The sequence below is a fragment of the Cherax quadricarinatus genome, chromosome 20 (genome assembly GCF_038502225.1).
Source record: "Cherax quadricarinatus isolate ZL_2023a chromosome 20, ASM3850222v1, whole genome shotgun sequence".
Lineage (NCBI taxonomy): Eukaryota > Metazoa > Arthropoda > Malacostraca > Decapoda > Parastacidae > Cherax > Cherax quadricarinatus.
This window is the reverse complement of record NC_091311.1, coordinates 48,432,994-48,449,739: the sequence shown is the minus strand read 5'-3', so window position 1 is coordinate 48,449,739 and position 16,746 is coordinate 48,432,994. Positions and strand designations below refer to the sequence as shown.

At 39.3% G+C, this 16,746-nt stretch overlaps 1 protein-coding gene across 12 annotated transcripts in view; it reads right to left on the bottom strand.

The window, feature by feature from the left end:
- fbl (pantothenate kinase 3 fbl) overlaps window positions 1–11,582 on the bottom strand; it is a 173,612-nt gene extending 162,030 nt beyond the window's left edge. For 11 of the 12 annotated variants that reach the window (XM_070087062.1, XM_070087064.1, XM_070087065.1 and 8 more), the window contains exon 1: window positions 11,453–11,582. The gene's annotated coding sequence lies outside the window, so the exon portion shown is untranslated. Of the gene's footprint in view, window positions 1–11,321 lie in introns of all 12 variants that reach the window. The other variant, XM_070087061.1, reaches the window with a different exon arrangement.
- Window positions 11,583–16,746: the final 5,164 nt, after the last annotated feature.

Here is a 16,746-nt window from a genome sequence, read left to right as displayed (position 1 = left end):
GACAAATGTGACATGCAGATTGGGTTTGCTGATTGTGTTCGCAAGAGTTGTAAGTGGTACATCAAACTCTTTTTCCATCTTCTGGACATTTCCATGCTCAATGCTTATATGTATAAGATGAGGACCAGAAACAAACCACAGTACGGCAAATTCTGTTTGTCTGTCATCAGACAAATAGTATTCAAGTACCAAGGAACAACACCTGCAATTGACTGCCCACCAAATTATCAACAACTACCTGCTCGTCTGAAGCATGGTGATCACTTCCTGGTAAAACTGCCTGCTACTGCTTCCAAGAAAAAGGCTCAGAAGAGGTGTTACATCTGTGCACATACAAAAAAACGCTCACAACAACGCAGAGACACTCGTTTTATGTGTGAGGAGTGTAAAACACCACTGTGCATGACACCATGTTTCAAAGAGTTCCACAGGCTGCATAACTTCTAGAAACATTCCCTGTGACTGTATATGTGTATATAAAATATAGAAAAATAGTAATAAACAACATTTCATATCGTTTGTTTGTGTAAATATTTTCTATAAACAAAATAATGACAACAGTGTTTACGCCCTTATTGTGTAGTATTGAAAAAGAAATAACTTACAAAATATTGATCATGTTGGCCTCAGAGGCCATAAAAGTTACTCAGAAAAAGAAAAATTTAAAAATAATTGAAAACAGTACATAAAAAAGTAAATAGAAAAATACAGGGCGACGGCAGTCGGCAATGTTACCAGATGTTGTTCAATTTTGGCAAACTTCACGCCTCCATATTTCGGTAAGTATTGACGGTAAAATTTTTTTGTTTAGCCTATAATGTTTAGAAAAAAAAAACTATTTTTTCATAAGAAGAAATTTTTTTTTTTTTTTTGAAATTTGGCCGACCCTGAGAACGAGTTTCTGAGGGGGCCTGTCGACCCTCAAAGGGTTAAAACATGTAAACCACACAATATCCAAATTCTGTAAACTCAGCATTGTAATCCTTATAGAGAATAAACTTGATTTGATTTGATTTGATTTAAATAACATGGATCTGAACCTTTGGCTAGAAAGAATTAACTCTGTGGCACTTGAGGTGTGCTCAAGGCACATCCCTTTAAGAAAAAAGAGAAGAGAAGATAGAAACTAGAGAGATGCTCCCTATACAGGTGAAGGCGAAGATTCACAGAACTGCTGAAAGGGGCTACTATATTTGAAATACGAAAGGAGGCACTGGTTAGAGAAATAGCAAATGTCGAACTTAAGCTTCAGGAATCATACAGGAGACAAACTCAGGATTAACTTAAAGGCCATAAATGAAACTGAAAGAAACCCAATATACAGCCTCTCCTCACTTAACGATGGAGTTCCAGTCCTGAGACCTTGTGGGTAAACGAATTCGTCGCTAAATGAGGAGCATACTATAATGGTAGTGGGTTTGTGTTAACCATCTTTGATATTGTTTTAATGTCACCTTTCCACCATTTATAACATTTCTGGTATACAGTTTACCCTCAGTTATCGGCCGTTCCGCTTATCGGCCAACTCTGTTATCGGTCGTTTTTTCGGCTCCAGGTTATTGGCCGTTATTTTGCTTATCAGCCGTATGGTACGCGTCAATCCACCACCGCCAGCCACTCACGCATCAGTCTGACTTTTTCTCTGGGCGAGTGAGGAAGCTTCTGGTCATTCATCCAGACATTTCTCGATAATTCATTGATTTTCCTGGTTATCGATTAAGTGCAACTGGGAAATAAGTAACCATGGCCCCAAAGAAAGTTCCTAGTAAAGTTCCTTTGGCAAACAAAGTGAGAAACATGATGGAATTTAAGAAAGAAGTTATTGAAAAGTATGAGAGTGGTGTACGGGTCCTAGAACTTGCCAGGATGTATGGGAAAAACAAATCGACAATCACTTCTATCCAGGCAAAGAAAGAACAAATCAAGAAAGCTGATTTGGCAAAAGGAGTAAATGTGCTAACCAAACAAAGGTCACTGATAATGGAAGCCATGGAGAAGGTGTTGGTTTTGTGGATCACCAACAAACATTTAGCAGGAGATAGTGTTGCAGAGTCGATGATTTGTGAGAAGGGAAGGCAGGCGCATGTGGATCTTGTAAAGAAAATGCCTGGAACAAGTGCTCCTATTAGTGAATTTAGGGCCAGCAAAGGATGGTTTGAGAGATTTAAGAAGCATAGTGGCATATACAGTGTGGTAAGGCATGGAAAGACTGCAAGTTCTGACAAATGTGCGGCTGAAAAATCTGTGCAGGAATTCAAGGGGTACGTAGAGGCTGAAGGATTCCTCCCCAATAAGTGTTCAGTTGTGATGAAACAGGCCTACATTATGCAGGACCTACATTATGCAGGAGGAAAAAGCACTGCCAGGACACAAGCCTATGAAAGACAGGCTTACTCTTTTGTTGTGCTAATGTTAGTAGGGACTTCAGAGTGAAGCTTTTACTGGTGTATCACTCTGAAAATCCCAGAGTGTTAAGAAAAACAATGTTGTCAAGAATATATTGTGTGATGTGGAAAGCTAATAATAAGGCATTGGTCACAAGGCACATTTTCAGAGTGGATCAATGATGTGTTTGGCCCCAGTGTGAAAAAATATCTCCTGGAAAAGAAATTGCCACTTAAGTGCCTCCTGGTACTGGACAATGCTCCTGCTCATCCTCCAGACTTAGAAGACCAATTGTTCAGGGATTTCTGTTTTAAAACAGTGAAGTTCTTGCCTCCCAACACCACTCCTCTCATTTCTAACTTCAAAAACTACACAAAAGCAGCGTTTCAAAGGTGCTTTGAAGTGACATTGGACACTCGTTTGACTTAGAGAGTTCTGGAGGAATCACTTCAGTATCCTCCATTGCATAAGCCTTATAGCTAAGGCTTGGCAGGGAGTGACTTCCAGGACTTTGAACTCTGCTTTGAGAAAACTGTGGCCAGATTGTGTCCAAGAGATGGATTTTGAAGGGTTTGGAGATGACCCTGAGGATCCTATGCCTCTTGTGCAATCTATTGTGGCACTGGGAAGTCCTTGAGGTTGGATGTGAGTGGCAAGGATGTGGAAGAGTTGGTGGAGGACCACAGGGAAGAGCTAACCACTGAAAAGCTGCAAGACCTTCAACTTGAACAGCAACAGACTGCAGCTGAGAAAATTGCTTCAGAGGAGGAGAGAGGGGAGAAGGTGCCTTCTTCAGTGATTAAGGACGTGTGCAAAGTGGAATGAGTTGCAAAGTTTTGTTGAAAAGTATCACCCTGACCAAGCTGAAACAAGCCATATCTGCAACATGTTCAGTGTCAAAACCTTGTCCCACTTCAGGGAAATCTTAAGAGATGCCAGAAACAGAGCACTCTGGACAGTTATTTTGTGCAACAGGGGTCCAGTGACTCAAGCTGATCCTAGTGGCATTAACCCGTAAACGGTCTAAACGAATATATACATTCTCTCCCATAGTGCCCCAACTTTTTTGAGAGAAAAAAAATCTTTTTTTTTAATAGGAAAAAAATAGCATATGGTACCCAGGCATCCCCAATTATTTTAATATGGTGCACAGTGAGTGCGCACACCCATTCTCTCATGTCTAGGCAACTCAGGCTTATCGTGGCAATGTTGAATGCATGACAAAAGAAACATATACGTTTGGGGCACTAGCGGTAAAAACGTATATATACGTTTGGACCGTTTACGGGTTAAAAGACAAAGAAGGGAAGTAACCCCAAAGAGGGACTTGTTGCCTGAAGTCATTATGGAGGGGGATTCCCCTTCCAAACAATAACCCCAACTCCTTCTCTCCGCCTCCCTATCTTCCGTAAGTGAAAGTCTTCAATAAAGGTATGTAATAGTAATTTAACTATTCATGTACGTATTTATTTTATTTAGTTCTCATTGTTTTGCGTATGTAAAATCATATTTAACTTTTTTTTTTTGTGAATATTTTTGGGTGCCTGGAATGGATTAACTGTATTTACATTAATTCTTATGAGAAATATTATTTTGGTTTTCAGCCATTTCAGTTTTAGGCTGACCTTCTGGAACAGATTATGGCCGATAACCGAGGGTCCACTGTATTTTTAAATGTTTATTCAGTAGTGTATTGTATATTGTAATAAACTGAATAGAGGAAATCAGTTCTAATATACATTATTTAGGTATGCATACTGGTCAGAGAGCCCATCATAAGTTCGAGTTGTCAGTAAACGGGTACGTCGCTAAGTGAGGAGAAGTTGTACTTCTTTTCTTAGGCACAATCTAGGGCAAAAACAGGATCCAGTACTGGACCCCTGCTCAGACAAACTGGAACTTACAGAGATGACAGCAAAGAAATGTATGAGATACTAAAGTCCCAGTATCACTCGGCATTTAGTGAGCCAATAACCAGACAAAGAGTCAATAATCTAAATGATTTTTATGGCCAAGACTCAAACTTTGGTTATTTAAAAAATCTCTGATATCATCATAACAACACAAGACTTTGAAAAGCAATAAATGACACACCCATTCACTCTGTCCCAAGCCCAGACTCGTGGAACTCCAAGTTCATCAATAACTGCAAGCCCCTTTCATATATCTTTAGCATTCTATGGAGAGGGAGCATGGACACAGGGGTCATCCCATAGTCCATAAAAACAACAGACATAGCCCCACTCCACAAAGGTGACAGTAAAGCAATTGCAAAGAATTAAAGACTAACAACACTAATGTTCCATCATAAAAAGAAAGAAGATCACCACCCACTTAGATACCCATCAATTACACACCCCAGCGCAACATGGGTTTAGAGCAGGTCACTCCTGTCTGTCCCAGCTACTGGACCACTATGACAGTCTTGGATGTTATGGAGGACAAACACAATGCAGAGGTATTACGTATACACAAAATGCGTGATTAAGGAATAACAGGAAAAGTTGGTAGATGGATCTATAATTTCCTAACAAATAAAACACAAAGAGTAATAGTAAGCAGAGTAAAGTCAGAGGTGGCTACAGTGAAAAGCTCTATTCCACAAGGCACAGTACTCACTCCCATCCTGCTCTTCATCCTCATATCTGACACAGACAAAGATGAAAGCCACCGCACCGTGTTTTCCTTTGCCAATGATACCTGAATTCGCATGACAGTGTCATCCATCAAAGACACTGCAAGTCTCCAAGCAGACATCAACTAAATCTTTAAATGGGCTGTAGAAAACAATGTGAAGTTCAATGAAGACAAATTTCAATTACTCTGATGTGGAAAACTAGAGGAAATTAAAACTGAATTGGAGTATAAAACAAATTCCAACCACACAGTAGAGTGAAAAACTAATGTGAAGAACCTAGGAGTGATAATGTCACAGGATCTCACTTTCAAAGATCACAACAATGTATCTACCACAGCTGCTAGAATAATGAAAGGATGGATAATGAGAACCTTCAAAACTAGGGATGCCAAGCCCATGACAATTCTCTTCAAATTGTTACCACTAAGCTAGAATATTGCTATACACTAACAGTCCCTTTCAAGGCAGGTAAAATTGCAGACCTGGAGAACGTACAGAGAAATTTCATGGCTCATACAAGTACAATAATGTAACTAACTTACTGAGAACAGTTGAAGTTTTGTACTCCCTGGAATGCAAACGAGAAAGGTACATGATAATATACACTTGGAAAATCCTAGAGGGAATAGTCTCAAATCTGCACACAAAAATTATTCCTTACAAAAGCAAAAGACTGGCAGGCAATGAAACATCTCCCCAATGGAAAGCAGGGGCACCACAAGTATGCTAAGGGAAAACACAATAAGTGTCAGGGGACCAATAGTGTTTCAGGGGTCAATGCCATGGGGGCATTGACCCCTAAAACCCTCTCCAAGCATACTCCAGATGTAAGAGCTAGATACAGGGTCTAGCGAGCCTCTAGGTTGACTGTGTGCCTGTCTATATTAGAACTTTAACCTGTCATTCACTTTCTTTACTACACTGTTCCCTAATAATAATAATAATAATAATAATAATACAGTGGTCCCTCAATAATTGTCGGGCTCCATAGTCGTCCTTTTCGGAAAACGTCGCGTTTAGTCCAAACATTGGCTCGCAAATGGTCGGTTGACTCGCTAAGCGCCGTTCGTCCTGGACGCGTACTCACGGCTCTGAGTCGCATTGTTCTCCCTTCCCAGCCAGTGTGCCATTGTTTACCAGTGAGTGACGGTCCCCTCACTTGTTCATATGAAATATTTCATAATATTCCATTCATTTTAGTGCTTGCAAGTGCTAAATAAGCTACCATGGCTCCAAAGAAAGCTCCTAGTGCCAAACCTTTGGTAAAGAAGGTGAGAAATACGATTGAATTTAAGAAAAACATCATTGAACAATATGAAAGTGGCGTACGTGTGGCCGAACTGGCCAGGATGTATAACAAATCCCGTACAACCATATCTTCCATACTGGCCAAGAAAAAGGAAATCAAGGAAGCTGTTGTTGCAAAGGGGGTAAATATGCTGACAAAAATGAGATCACCAGTACTCAAAGAGGTTGAGAAGTTATTATTGGTGTGGATAAACGAGAACAATTAGCAGGAGATAGTCTTATGACATCGATTATTTGTGAAAAGGCTAGGCAGTTGCATGACGATCTGGTAAAGAAATTGCCTGCAACGAGTACTGATATTTGTGAATTAAGGCCAGCAAAGGTTGGTTTGAGAGATTTAAGAACCGTAGTGGCATACACAGTGTGATAAGGCATGGTGAGGCTGCCAGTTCAGACAATTGCAGCTACAAAATTCGTAAGTGAATTCAAGGAGTACATAGAAGCTGAAGGACTGAAACCTGAACAAGTGTTCAATTGTGACGAAACAGGCCTCTTTTGAAAGAAAATGCCAAAGAGGACCTACATTACTCAGGAGGAAAAGGGACTGCCAGGAAAACAAGCCTATGAAAGACAGGCTGACGCTCATGTTCTGTGCTAATGTTAGTGGGGATTTCAAAGTGAAGCCGTTACTAGTGTACCATTCTGTAAATCCCAGTGTGTTCAGGAAAAACAATGTTATGAAGAGTAAATTGTGTGTGTTTTGGAAAGCTAATAATAAGGCATGAGTCACGAGGGAAATTTTTGTCGAGTGGTTCAATGAAGTGTTTGGCCCCTAGTGTGAAGAATTCTTTCTTTCTTTCAACACACCGGCCGTATCCCACCGAGGCGGGGTGGCCCAAAAGGAAAAACGAAAGTTTCTCCTTTTACATTTAGTAATATATACAGGAGAAGAGGTTACTAGCCCCTTGCTCCCGGCATTTTAGTTGCCTCTTACAACACGCATGGCTTACGGAGGAAGAATTCTGTTCCACTTCCCCATGGAGATAAGAGGAAATAAACAAGAATAAGAACTAGAAAGAAAATAGAAGAAAACCCAGAGGGGTGTGTATATATGTGCTTGTACATGTATGTGTAGTGTGACCTAAGTGTAAGTAGAAGTAGCAAGACGTACCTGTAATCTTGCATATTAATGAGACAGACAAAAGACACCAGCAATCCTACCATCATGTAAAACAATTACAGGCTTTCATTTTACACTCACTTGGCAGGACGGTAGTACCTCCCTGGGTGGTTGCTGTCTACCAACCTCCTGGAAAAGAAATTGGATCTCAAGTGCCTCCTAGTAATGGACAATGCACCTGCTCATCCTCCAAACTTGGATGACCTAATTCTGCAGGAGTTTGGGTTCATCACAGTAAATTTCTTGCCACCCAAATACCACTCCTCTTCTCCAGCCCATGGACCAGCAGGTCATTTCAAACTTTAAAAAACTCGACACCAAAGCAATGTTTCAAAGGTGCTTTAATGTGACCTCAGACACTCACTTGACCCTAAGAGAGTTTTGGAAAGAACACTTCAGTATCCTCCATTTCATAAGCCTTATAGGTAAGGCTTGGGAGGGAGTGAGTACCGGGACTTTGAACTCTGCTTGGAGAAAATTGTGGCCATCTAGATTGTGTCTACAAGAGGGATTTTGAAGGGTTTGTGGCTGACCCTGATGAACCCATGTCAGTTGTGAACTCTATTGTGGCACTGGGGAGTTCCATGGGGTTGGATGCGAGTTTGGAGGATGTGGAAGAGTTGGTGGAGGACCACAACGAAGAGCTAACCACTGAGGAGCTGCAAGAGCTTCAGCAGGAGCAGCAACAGATCACAGCTCATTATTATTATTATAATCAAGGGGGAAGCGCTAAACCCAGAGGATTATACAGCGCCTGGGGGGGGGGGGATGTGGAAGACATTCAGGCTTAATTTGGGAAACTGGAGCACAGATCCAATTCCCTAAATCAAGAGCCCCTCACCAACATCAAGGAACCTTCCTTGAGGGGAGATCACAGCTCAGAATCTTGCTGCAGAGGAGGGGGAAGAGAGATGGAAGGAGGTGCCTTCTACAGAAATTAAGGAGATTTTTGAAATGTGGGGTAGGATGGAAAGATTTATGGAGAAACATCACCCTGAGAAGGATGTTGCAAGCCATATCGGCAACTTGTACAGTGACAGACTCTTGGCCCCTTTTAGGGAAGTTTAAAGAGACGCCAGAAACAGAGCTCTCTGGACACTTTTTTTGCAAGACAGGACTCCAGTGACTCAAGCTGCTCCTAGTAGCATTAAGAAACAGAGGAGATGTAACCCCAGAAAAGGACTTGGTACCCGAGGTGTTGATGGAAGGGGATTCCCCTTCCAAACAGTAACTAATGCAATCTCTCTCCTCCTCCAGTCTTCCATACACTAAGAAGAATCGCCAATAAAGGTGTTATGCTGTTAATGTTTCATTCATCATGTCCCATTGTATTGTTTATGTACTACATCTATATTTCATGCAAAAAAAAAATTTTGTTTTAATAATTCTGGGTGTCAGGAATGGATTAATTGTATTTAATTATTTCTTATGGGGAAAATCGTCTATTTCGATAATCGTCGCACTTCCAGGAACGGATTAACGACAATAAATGAGGGACCACTGTAATAATAATAATAATAATAATAATAATAATAATAATAATAATAATAATAATAATAATAATAATAATAATTTATTAGGACATGGTACATAGTTGTACAAGGTATTATAGTAGTTGGGTGTACAGTACATATCAAAAGCCCCTTGTATGCAGAGCATTATGGGCAGGCTTAAAATTAACTTCAGATTATCTTAGCTATAATAGATTTAATGGTAACAGTTACAGTAAAATTTACAATATCAAGTACAATTGAGTATTTTAAACAATGAAATTTGAACATTTCAATTTTGAAGCATTATAGTTTTACAATTTTGTAACATTACAGTGAATAATATAACAAAATGATCAATTTACTATATGTAGTTGTACAATTTATTAATCAGATCTAATCAAATCAAATCAAATTAATGATCTGTAGTGCAGTAACAAGTCATATGGTCATTAGATGAGTTACAGTGCATTCAAGATAATGGATTATTCTATTAGGTAATGCTATACAAACATAGTTTGATAAGGTTTGTCTAATTATACAACTGGGTTATACATTTATGAAATATAAGTTATTCAACATTTGCATTAGATTAGATATGAGAATTTATTGATCTTTGAGCATTTATTTATGGGGTCCAAAGGCTAGGGGTGTAACACAGTGAGTAATGATATTTTGAGGCAGTAGAAAGTGATTTGTTAACTATGTAGGTAAAGTTAAGTACTGTGTATTTAGTTTTGGGTGAGTAGGTGGTTTTTAAGAAGAGTCTTGAATTGATATACAGTGTTTCTTTGGTAATCAGTGGAAATGAATTCCAAATTTTTGGGCCTTTTATGTGCACTGAGTTTTTACATAGTGTACGAGGGACACGGGAAACGTCAAAGAGTGATCTGTGTCTTGTGTTGTGGTTGTGTGTTCTGTTAAGGTTGGTAAGGAGAAGTTTGAGCAGAGGGTTTATATCCGAGTTTAGTGTTCTATGCATGTAGTAGGCACAATAATAAGTATGGATGTTTTGTACAGTGAGTAAGTTCAGACTTTTGAGTATTGGTGGAGTGTGCTGCCTGGAGTGGGAATTTATCATCATTCTGACTGCAGCCTTTTGCTGGGTAATTAATGGTCTGAGATGATTTATTGTTGTTGAGCCCCATGCACAGATTCCATAAGCGAGATAGGGGTAAATAAGCGAGTGATACAGGGCAAGGAGAGCTGATTGTGGAACATAGTACCGTATCTTTGATAGTATGCCTACGGTCTTGGAGACTAAACTGGTAATTTATACTACATGTGGCTGAAATTTGAGGCTATTATCAAGGTGGATTCCTAAGAATTTTCCCTCTGAGTTTTGTGATAGGTGTTCCATTTATCATTATGTTAAGGAGAACGTTTGTAGCTCTGTTCCCAAACTGAATGAAATAGGTTTTGTCAATATTGAGAGTAAGCTTGTTAATCATCATCCAGGTAGATATTTTCTGTAATTCAGTATGTATTTACAGTATTGGCTAGTATGACTGGGCTTGGGTGAGAGAAGACGTATGTAGTATCATCTGCAAATAGTATGGGTTTAAGTAGTTGAGATGCATTTGGTAGGTCGTTTATGTAAATGAGAAAGAGAAGTGGGCCAAGGACGGTTTTGGGTCCAAGGGGATTCCTAGATATTTCACTTAAGATACTGAAGTGATATTTTTCCCATTACACTGGACATTAAAAGTATCTGAAAACATTTATAAAAGTATTTTTTTTTTTTTAATTTTGAATTTTCAGTTTACTTTCATGCCAAAGAGTACAGTGACTCTTGGATTATCATAGGTTATTAACCTCCATGTATATCAATTCAGTGTTGTTTTCTTCAGAGGAGTTATAGTTTACTAAATTTATAACTATTTGTTTAAACCAGGCTTAAGAAACTATGTAAAAGCTATAATGAAATGTATTATTCAAATCTAAATAAAAATAACTTATGTTAAGTATATAGATCAATAAATGAATGCATATACAATACACAATATATAAATCCTTTTAGTGATAGAGAATAACAAATTCCTACATTAATATAGAACCTAAGGTTTTTTAAATCTAGGATCCTCAGCATAACTCTTTGGCTGTTAGAGGTCAGCATATACCAAAACCTATTTTATGTCTATTGTAATAGAGTAACTTTTAAAGTAAGCAACCACATTTGCAAGAGATATTTAACCTATTTTGACTCCACAATTTTTGGACAGGCCTATCTACATACGGTACATTATTTTAGTATAATCACAAAATATAATTTTGCCACTCTTTTGGGTGAAAACTTGAGCTTTAAAATAAACGTTACATACATAATGAAGTAAAATAAATATTAGTTGCGTCAGGTTGATGGTAAGGAGGATAGTTGCACCTTATCTGAGGCTGTCAGCTTCCATTTTCAATGAAATAGGCTCCTGCAAGTGCCTGGCAATCTCATAGCTTAATCCTTCCCTCTCCTGCCACACCATATATCAAACCATAGAGGCGGGGTCGCCTACTCACTCAGTTCTCTCACACAGTCGCGAAATTCTGGCAGTGGTAGGAAGGAGAGAAGAATATAGGAGGAAGGGAGGCGCCGGGAGACGTGCGTACACCCCTGACGACGTCCTGGAGACAACTACCAACATATGAACATTGTCATGACTTATTGTACACCACCCAGGCACACCAACCCTCCAGACACTCACTATATCCTCTTACTATCCTGAAAAATCTTCCTCAAACGCTCACTCATCCACTGTTTTACTCTTTGAATCAAGGACACGGGAGATAATTATGTATTCTGAGACTGAGAAAATGGGTGACTGTCAGGTTTGTTCAATTTCAAACTAGAAGGTGCAATTTGTGACGTCAGGATTTGTTTAGGTGGAGACTTGCGTCTCATTGGTTGAGGAACATCACGTCATGTAGTCTTCATGGAGGGAGACTTGTGTCTCATTGGTTGAGGAACATCATATGTAGTCTTCAGGGGTATTCACTGGATGAGGAACATCATGTAATAGTCTTAATGGAGGGGGGGGGGGACTTGAATGAGAAACATCGAAGACTGAGGAACATCATGTCATAAAGTCTTCGTGGGGAGAGAGACTTGGATGAGAAACATGTAATAAAGTTTTCATGGGGAGAGACTTGGATGAGGAACATCACGTGATAAAGTCATCATGGCGAGGATAGAGGACCCAGCCTTCGATTTTATCACTAGCAGCTGCTACCAGTGTTTTCAACTCACCGTTCTAGTCTGTGACAAGACAGACGCTGTCTCCCGGACACTACCTATCATTTATTATGTCACAGTAAGAGGGTGTTAATACGTTACCACATTACATAACATGGTGTATTTTTGATTAACCAAAATATCCATAGAGTGTATATTATAGTATGTTAGGTAAGTTCAAGGTTGTGCGTGATAATGCTTAAAAGTACGGCCTTGTAGGCACTGACTGGCATCAGTGGCATTTCTCACTGACCTACATACTCAACATCCGCTCTCATTCATATGCTATATATTCAATCTATAAGTAAAGGCTTAACCATTATATATATATATATATATATATATATATATATATATATATATATATATATATATATATATATATATATATATAATGTGTCGAATGGGTAAACTGGTCATTTAGCAAGAACTCATTTAAAATTAAGTCCTTCCTAAAATTTTCTCTTAAATGAAAAAAAAATTATTTTTAAAAGTATATGTTAATGTAAAAAATAATAATTTTGTACCAAAAGAACCTTAGAAAACTTGCCTAACCTTATTATAACAAGCGCAATTTAATTTAGCCTAATCCAACTAAATATATATTAGGTAAGTTTACAATAATTAAATACTAAACAAACACAAGGAAATATATTTTTTCATTAGGTTCAGAATGATTTTTGAGAAATTATTGCACACACAAATTTTCGCTTGCTTTATTCGGCAAGAAGCGAGTTGAACATCAAAATGGTATAAAATACCGACAGGTTGGTAGGTAAGACACAAAGGCAACAGTTAGGCAACTTTATTCCGAAACGTTTCGCCTACACAGTAGGCTTCTTCAGTCGAATACAGAAAGTAGGCAGGAACAGTAGAGATGTGAAGACGATGTAATCAGTCCATCACCCTTGAAGTCGTAGAATTTGAGGTTGTCAGTCCCTCAGCCTGGAGAGTTCAGTTCCATAGTCAGGAACTATCAGATAGTTCCTGACTATGGAACTGAACTTCTCCAGGCCGAGGGACTGACAACCTCAAATTCTACGACTTCAAGGGTGATGGACTGATTACATCGTCTTCACATCTCTACTGTTCCTGCCTACTTTCTGTATTCGACTGAAGAAGCCTACTGTGTAGGCGAAACGTTTCGGAATAAAGTTGCCTAACTGTTGCCTTTGTGTCTTACCTACCAACCAAGAAGCGAGTTGCTGTTTAAGCCAAAATCGCGTTTGACCTATTTTTACCTATTCGGCATACTAATTAGAGAAACTTCCAATGCATATAAACTACGTATAACATACATCCCGTTTAATCTCATAAACAACAGACTACATTTTTTGTATTAGCGAGTTAACTGCTGCATCCGCAATGAGTCTACCTGGAGGTAGTGGGATTTTTTTGGGACAAAAAAAAAAAGTCTCCAGAAACGGGTTTTATGCAGCCATGACTTGCTCAGTTTTTTATAATGATCATCGTAAGCTTCCAGCAGCGATATATTTTAGAATTTTGCTCAATATTACTGCCAGCAAAAATTGCAGTTTTTTATGTATTTGCATAGCATAGCAATTTCCCTCCATAATCTAACCCACAACACTCGAGTAACAACCAGTACCTGTTCATATTGCTAGAAAAACAGGAGCAACAAGTATTAATTAAGGACTCTTGCGCATGTGCCACCTTGCCTGGGATGGAAGCCTGCTCTTTGTAGTTGTACGACCAGCGCTCTGAAAAATACTAAATGGACAAAAAACTAACTGTTTTACCAAGGAGGAAAAAGGACACACGAGTAAACACTAATGATATTTTGTTGGGAAACGTTTCTGTCATGGGACATTGTTGGCTCCTATAATACACAAGGTAAATGGAATACAATGTACACAGGAGAGGCACGTGTGAGGTAGGAGAGCTCATGTCAGATTTAAGTCGATGCCAGGTCAGGTAGTAACACCTGCTTTTTGTTCAATAGTGTTAAAAACTACGATGAGAGATACTTCTAACCACCGATTCTTTCTCAGTTCAGGTTCGGTAAAGACTAGCTAGTGATTCCTTTAATTCATGAGGTGGACTTCAGCGTCCCTGTAGATACTTAGGCACTGCTCCTCTCATCCCTATGCACACGTACTTGTGTTCAGTTAACCTGCTCGATAGGTAGGTACCTCCCAGTTTCTGCCAAGTACTTGTTATCACATTGATTACACTGAATGGTGTAAACTCCAGCATCAGAAACGGGTGGAGAAATAGAGGGTCGCTTCTTGATTGGGTCTTGCATGGAAATAATTATTACAGAAGCCACGTTGATGTTGCTCCTAGTAAGAGCCCTAGTAGTGTTGTCCGCCACGTCAGTGATGCAGCTAGGTTCTAATGTCAGGGAGAGAGAGGATTTAAAAACAACTTTTGCTTTATATGAGTTTCTTATCAAACTGTCCATTTTAAAATAAAAGGGCGGCTAACGGTTAAAAGTTCAATCATTAAAAAAAAAAAGGGCTTATATTCAAGAAGTGGTAGAGATAAGTCGATTTGAAGTGACGCAGGAAGGCTACAGCAACTGAAGAAGGCAAGGGCATAAAATAATGCACTGACTGTTTCTTTCCATATCTATGCCACTGGCATGGATATCAGTATTGTGTATCATCATTACTGTGATACTTGTGTGACACAGCAACACCATGGAATCTTTATACAGGTAGTCTTCCGCAACTCCTTTTTTTTAAACAAATGACCCACTGCCACTAGTAGGACACGCACACCTGTAACGTGACTTCCAGTCGCTTCACCTCACTTCTGCTCCAGTAATTTTAGGTCTGGCCGCAAGCTTCTGCTTCGGGCTGAGGGGCTGATTACGTCTATCAAGCCTGAGGGAATGAACGCTTTAAAATGACTTATGCTGTCCCCCTTATTATATTCGACTGAAAAAGCCTGCTGCGCAAGCGAAACGTTTCGGCAACAAATATACCCAAGTACTGCACATGTATTGTATGTAGCCAGTGGGCCATGGGCACTTAACACACTGCCTGTGTACCCCACTACATTTGCAAATAAAATAAGAAGCCTCCGAAGCCTTATCATTGAACCCCGCTCTGCAGGAACGATCCAATAATTCCGTAAACATTTATTCATTAACTTGTGGGTATTGTATACAGTAAATAATATATTATGTACTGTGTTTCATGTACCGTGCATCACAGGGGTGAGGAAACTCCTAAGACTGAAATATTTCCTAATGAAATGTCTTAAGTTTTTGCTTGAGTAGCCTTTTTGCTTAACTTGTCAATATGATATATCTGGTTGTCTTCGTCAAACTTCTAAGGAGCCCATAGGATTTCTTCTATTCCCTTGTCACTCGAGGAAGAGTATTTACATCAACCAAGTAATTACTGATTCTCACTACCCACCATCTTTCATCGTAGACTACGAAGGAAAGTCGACAGCTACTACACTTCTTCGTTTTCACTTAAGGTGCTCCAACAACGTGGACTATCATATAAAAATCGCAACGAGTGCTGCACAACACTAGCTCTGACACTACACCCAATACATACATAGTACTTTTTGTTAACCAGACCAGCAATAACCTGACAACACCTTAGCGAATGCTAATATCAGAGATACCAGTACTGTTTCGAAAACCATTAAAGATTAAGTCAAGTCGAAAAGAAAGACGAATCCATGGACACCACTGCTGGCGTTTATATTGTGACTAACAGAGGGTTTGCAAAATTTTATATGGGAGTCACTCCAGGAATCTGGAGACCACATCACGTACTCATGCTCGGAGGCACAACACAAGTAACACGTACTCTACACTTGCTTCATTTAGGTATCTTTACTGTTGGAACGTTTCGTTTGAACAGCAGCTTATGCAAATAAATAGAAGCGGTTAACGCTGGAGACAGTAGAAGTGGAGAGACAATTTTGAAGTGATTAATTCCTCAGCCTTGATAGAAGAGGAAGATATCACTTGTAAATCATTACGATGACCTCACAGCATTACTAAATTCCTTGTATGCCAATATGTCCATCATTACACTAACTGAAACCTGGCTAAAGCCTGATACTACAGATGTCTATGCCATTCCTGGTTACACAGCTATACACAACTGTAGGCCAGACCAACAAGGGGGTGGCACAGCTATATACTACTCAGACCAACTAGAATGTATCACTAATACTTGCACAAAGGATGAACATGGAGAATATATAATAGCTAAATTCAAATCCAAATACCTACAAAAACCTCTCACAGTGATAAACATCTACAGAGTTCCACAATCAAACATTAGCCAATTTAGTCAAAACCTAGGAAGTATGATAACTGATGCACGCATGAACAAAGATCACTTACTACTCTCAGGTGACTTCAATATAAATCTCCTGCAAGACCAGGACCCACACGTTACTGAATTCACAAACACAATGAGTAACTGCATGTTGCTACCAACAGTAACAAAACCTACAAGAGTTACGGAGACTAGTGTTTCCCTACTTGACCACATCTGGACCAACACCATATCCCCTTTAAAATCAGGCATAATTACAGATAATACCACAGACCACTACCCTACTTTCCTCATAACAACTCTTGGTA